Raw genomic sequence first — 5990 nt, 5'->3', positions numbered from 1 at the left:
GTCCCATGTCCCCATGAGCCCTCTGAGCCCAGTCAAGGGCTGGTGCAGGGGATGGGGAAATGAGATTCCCCGCTGGTCTCAGCCGGTATCAGGTACAGCTGAGCCAGGGCTCTGTCCTGCTGCAGATTCCCCTGAAACCGAGGAGACCTGGGAGCTCTCAGCAGACAAAAGCTCCTCAGGCTGGTGCCCCAGGCCAGGCCAGGCCCCTCCCCCAGAACAGGCACGGAGCGGTGGCTCGACCCTGTCCAGAAGCAGGAGGCACCGTCCCTCCGTGCAGAAATCTCTGCCAGAACATGTTGGTCCAGGCACTGCTCCAGCAGACCAGCAGCTCTTGTTCTCCCAGCGGTCCTGACAGCATTTCCCCTGCCCTGGAGAAGACTGACCTTGCATTTCCTCTCCCCTGCCCTTAGCATGTGGATGTGACACAGCACCAACATCCTTCAAGCTTGTTTCCCAGGGAGCCGTGTCCCTGCTGGCTCTGACATGGTGTTGTGATGACCACCCCGGACTGGGACAGTTATTGGGGCTCATCTCCAGCCTCATGCCTTTAGCAAGAGCTGTGGGACGTGGAGTCTACCTTCTCCCTACTGTTCCACACACCGAAGCCTCCGTCTGCCTTAGTGCCAGGCCAGTGCAGGAGACGAGCGGGGCTTTCCCCGTGCCCGCAGCACCAGCGCTGCCCTGTGCGCTCTTCCCCGCCCGCAGGTGCTGAGACCCTGAGCAGCGCTGAGCAGAAACCTCCTGGAGAAGAGCCTGTGAAGCTGGAGCTGCAGAGGACTTGCCCAGGGGGACTGGAGGAGAGGGGCTCCCTGACACCTGAGCCAGGCCCAGTGCAGAAGGGGCAGGGCAGGCCTCCAAAGCAGGGGCAGAATCTGGAGGTGAGCAGGGCACTGGATGCAGTTGTGGGGAGCACAGCTGGGGCAGAGTGCAGGAGGAGCCAAGAGCCCTGTAAAAAATGTGGGGAGCAGAGAGACCTGAAGAGCATCAAGCCTGTGGTGCCACAGGCTGTAAACAGCACAAGCTGGCATTAGCAGGAGCTCCCTCCCAAGTGCAGATACCAGAGGTGTTTGCCTGGGAAGGCCTGGCAAGAGTGCATGGAGACAGGGCTCCTGGCCTCCAAAAGTGCTGGCCTGACTGCCTCAAAGTACCAAGTTGACAGACCATGATGAGCTGGGCTGAGGCCGACACGTGAGCTCCCATGTCCACAGCTGCATCCACCTCGTGTCAGCTGAGTAACGGGATGTTGCAGCCCTGCCCGTCCTGGCTAAGCCTGCAATGAGCTGTGGTGCGGAGTGATTGCAGACAGGGCTGTGGGGCTGGGAACAGTTGGCCCAGGAGACACTGATGGTGCAACGCTTGTGCCTGCAGCTCCAGGAGGTGTTTGAGGCCGTGGCAGTGTATTTCACACGGGAGGAGTGGGAGCTGCTGGACAATGAAGACAAGGTGCTTTACCGGGACCAGATGATGAAGACTTACCAAGCCCTCGTTTCCCTGGGTAAGGCTCTGGTTCTTGCTTCTCTTTGGTGCTGTGTGGACTCTTACGTTTTGTAGTCATCTCCCTGCGTTTCAATAGTCTCATCCTCATGGACTTTTGGGTGGTGGTTTAAATCCTCCCCTCTGCTCTGTCAGTGATTAGACCTTTCACATTTCATATTGATACTTCATAGATTCATAGATGTTAGGGTTGGAAAGGACCTCAATAGATCATCGAGTCCGACCCCCTGCATAGGCAGGAAGGAGTGCTGGGTCTAGATGACCCCAGCTAGATACTCATCTAACCTCCCCTTGAAGACCCCCAGGGTAGGGGAGAGCACCACCTCCCTTGGGAGCCCGTTCCAGACCTTGGCCACTCGAACTGTGAAGAAGTTCTTCCTAATGTCCAGTCTAAATCTGCTGGGCCAGTATTTCTTTGTACCCCCGGGGGGCGCCTTGGTGAATAAACCCTCACCAATTCCCTTCTGTGCCCCCGTGATGAACTTATAGGCAGCCACAAGGTCGCCTCTTAACCTTCTCTTGCGGAGGCTGAATAGATCCAGTTTCTCTAGTCTCTCCTCGTAAGGCTTGGTCTGCAAGCCCTTAACCATATGAGTGGCCCTTCTCTGGACCCTCTCCAGGTTATCCGCATCCCTCTTGAAGTGCGGTGCCCAGAACTGCACGCAGTACTCCAACTGCGGTCTGACCAGCGCCTGATAGAGGGCAAGCATCACCTCTTTGGTTCTGTTCATCATGCATCTGCTGATGCACGATAAAGTGCCATTGGCTTTTCTGATGGCTTCGTCACACTGCTGACTCATGTTCATCTTGGAGTCCACTAGGACTCCGAGATCCCTTTCCTTCCTCCTTCATTTGATCCAGCCACCTTCACTTGTGTCTTCTCCATTCTTATAACTCCTATCTAAATCCCCTTTCTCCTCCTTTGGAGACTGGTCTTGCTGTAGTTGTTAAGACCTGTGCTCTCAAGCTCACCCTCCCATTCTCAAAAGTTTTCTTGCCTTCCTAAAATCCTTCCCCTGGTCAGATGCCCATCCCCTAGATAAAAAGAAGTGGGTTAAGTGCAGGGCGTAGTAAGAACCAGTTTTCATTTCCAAAGGATCTCAAATACAGGAACATGCTCAAATGCTTTCTCTAGCTCAAGGGTGTAGGTTGTAGCCATGTTGGTCTAAGGACATAGGCAGACAAGGTTCCTTGGGTGAATCTGATATCTTTTATTAGACCAACCCAAATAGTTGGAAAACAATTATTAAGTAAGCTTTTGGGTTCAAAAACCCTTTGTCAGGCTAAGGAAGTTTCAGCAGTTGGTGTGTGCTCTTCCTGGATGGAATGAAAAGTAAAGAAGCCAGCGGCTGGGCTAGTATGCATACAAGACGGGTAGTGAAAATGTAGATTGAGTCAATGGGTGAGAGACAGGCGGGTGATATGTCATAACCAGTGGTGTGCGATTTGTGGGGGGGTTTCTTCTGTAGTGCAGCAGTTCTTCATGTGGTATCTGGGTAGCTCTTTCAAATGTGCAATCTGTCTCTCTGGAGGAGTGTCCTTGTTGGGTGAAAGCCTTTTTAAGATTGGTGAGGTGGCGATCCCGGGTGTTCTCTTCAGTGCAAATGCGGTGGTATCTGAGGGCTTGGCTGTATATCACAGCCTTTTTGGTGTGTTTCGGGTGATTGCTGGTTCTGTGCGGATACGTATGTTGGTCTATGGGTTTCTTGTATAACGTGGTCTGTATTTTATCATTCTGGATACTGATCATTGTGTCTAAAAAGGGGATGCTGGTGCTGGAGTATTCTAGAGAAAGTCGGATGGAGGGATGGTGATTGTTGAATTTCTGGTGGAACTCAATCGGAGATTGCAGGTTTTCAGTCCAAATGATGAAGATGTCATCCATGTATCTTAAGTATAGCAAGGGTTTGATGGTGCCGTTCTTGAGGAAGTCTTCTTCCAGGTGGCTCTAGCTCTCTAGCTCAACAAACACCACATAGACCATTTCTACCTTATGGCCTTTCACATGCTGTGAACTGTGTGTCCTTCTACCTTCTTTTGCCCTTATTCACACCTCCCAGCAACTCTGTCTTAAACCCTGCAGTATTTGCCTGCCTGAGCACTCATCTCCCTTCCTGGGATGATTGTCCCATTGGATGGTATGATTGCTCGATTGCACCTACAGTTATTCTAAAATCAATCTTTCCTGTGCCCTGGTGATGTTGAATTACCCTCTCTCCCAGAAAAATGTCTCGCTGTCAGCCACCTGTCATGAATGCTTTTCACTGCCACAAGTTCTCGCTTAAAACCTTCACTGAAAAAAAAAAACTCATTTCCACTCCTTTTACTGGAATTACACCAATAAGATAGATGTTATCCATCCATAAGTGTGTCCAATATATCTTTTAATTTGGTACCTTGAAAACAATAAAAGCTTTATCAGGGATCACTGCATCTCCATGCCTGTCCCTGGTTAATGCCCTTTCTAAACCAGGAGTGGTTGGTGCTTTGTTTCCTACGACCATCCCTCCACTACCTGGATGACAAGGACCATGATCTATTAAAGGCTTCTCCCTGCAGTGCCTTCTCTTCCCTAAATGGCCATCCTCCCTTGTCCATCAAGGCCCCAGTAGAAAGCTTGAGTTGGTTGGATCCATTCCCCAAATCCTGGTTGGTTATTCTGCACCCAGTTACTAACCTTCTTTACCCACTGCCCCAAACAGGATATCGAGGTCCTACACCTGCCTTAATCTGCAGCATCCAGCAAGGCCAGGTGGAGCTCTGGGGCTGTGATGATGAGGACCTTGGGAAAATCACAAGATCAGAGGACCTGCTGCTGGGTGAGTTGTGGCTCTCCCCTCTACCTGATTCTACTCAGAAATGCTCCATGCCCCGAGTGGCAGTGGACCTGGAAACTGCAGACCTGCCCTGTGCTGCCCTTGCAGGGTGCTGAACTCCAAACACAGTACGTTATGCTGTAATGTGCCTGGCAGGTGTTGTTCCCACTCCCTGAAATTCAGTCATGTGGAGACAAGCAGGTGTTCCATTCTTCTTCCTATAATGACAGATGTTAGGGGCCGGTCAGGTTTCCTGTCTTGATTTTTTGGGGGCCAGATCTGGTTTCCCTGGGATACCATGATCTTAAATTTCAATCTTCACTCAGCAATGTAAGACTTCATTCCCTCTACCACCACCTTCCAGGGCATGATGGGATTTGTAGTTCCCCATGGAAATCAGCATGGTATGCAAAGGCTCTGTGTAGCTATAGGTACTGGACAAGAAAGAAGCTGAGGCTCTCCCTGGCTGCTCCTGATCAGGTTGACCTGGAACCCAGGAAGTGTTTTATCCTCGTCTCAGGCTGCATGACATGGCTCCATGGCATGGGTGGGATTCAGAAGCTTTCAGGTTGTGGTTGGGAAGTGAATCCCCCATAGTTTGCACCAGAATTGCCCCCATCCTGTTTCACCTCTGGGGCCCTGGGTGTCATGAAGCCTAAGACTCAGCATAGAGTCCAGGTTCAAGTTCACACCAAGGCCTTAAACCGGTGCAGGCTCCTGTGACAGGCAGGCCACCTAGGACCTGTCAGCAGAAGAAAACTCCATGGGCTCATTCCCTGCACCAGACCTTGCCTTGGAAGCAAGCAGGAAGCACAGCCCTGCTTCTTTCAAAAGAGAGAGCCACAGCTCTAAGTCCTCCCCTCCTCCTCAGCCCTTTCTAATATAATAAAAGCCTTACCACTTCTCTCTGTATGTCTGTCTCTCTGTAATCCTCCGGGCCAACTGTGGATGCACGGGCTGGAGCCTTACAGATGGAGAAGCACAGAGGCACAGGCCAAGGTGGGGTCAGAGGCGGTCGGGGCACGGCTCAGGGAGCAGCCCCAGGCTGTGGCATGGACCGCGGCCCTGCTCAGACTGTGGTGTGCTGCTGCGCAGGGGGGACGTGGCTTCTGACCGTGCTGGGGGGGGGCATGGGGCATGGCACATGGCAGTGCAGAGGGCGTGGCATGTAACATGCAGTGGGGGGTATGGCGTGCAGTCCCAGGATGCTGCGCAGGGAGCGGGCATGGGGGCATGGTCAGTGCTCACCAGCTATAGCTCCAGCACTGCTATGCAGCCAAGCACCAAACCCCATGCACACCCTATGCCACACCTGGGGCCACTCCCCGTAGCCCGTGAGCATTGCCTGCACTGTGGCTGCTCCTTGTGCTACGCCCTGTGGCCGCCCTGCAGCTGTGGTGGTGGACAGGAAAGTGCGTGTGAGGGGGTGGGGTGTGCGGACAAGGGTGCTGCAACGGAAGTGCCCACCGACTGTAACATGGCCGTGGGGCAGGGTGCGCCCCCCACGCAGCACTCTGCTACTGCCCACCCCTTGCCACTCGCTGCACCAACACCCCTAGGCCCACCCGTGTGCCAAGCCCCAATATGTGCCCAGCACCACACCCTGGGGCTGCTACCCATGCTACACTCCACAGCCACATGCACCCCCGCACACAGCCGTGTGACACCACCCCCATGTGC

General features: G+C 53.3%; 1 pseudogene; it reads left to right on the top strand.

Annotated features, from left to right (window-relative positions):
* LOC106723127 overlaps positions 1–5990 on the top strand; it is a 216340-nt pseudogene that overhangs the window by 204415 nt on the left and 5935 nt on the right.

Source organism: Alligator sinensis, unplaced genomic scaffold (assembly GCF_000455745.1).
Source record: "Alligator sinensis unplaced genomic scaffold, ASM45574v1 scaffold968_1, whole genome shotgun sequence".
In the NCBI taxonomy this organism is placed as follows: domain Eukaryota; kingdom Metazoa; phylum Chordata; order Crocodylia; family Alligatoridae; genus Alligator; species Alligator sinensis.
Note: the sequence above shows the minus strand (reverse complement) of the source record. Positions and strands in the feature narration are given on the sequence as shown.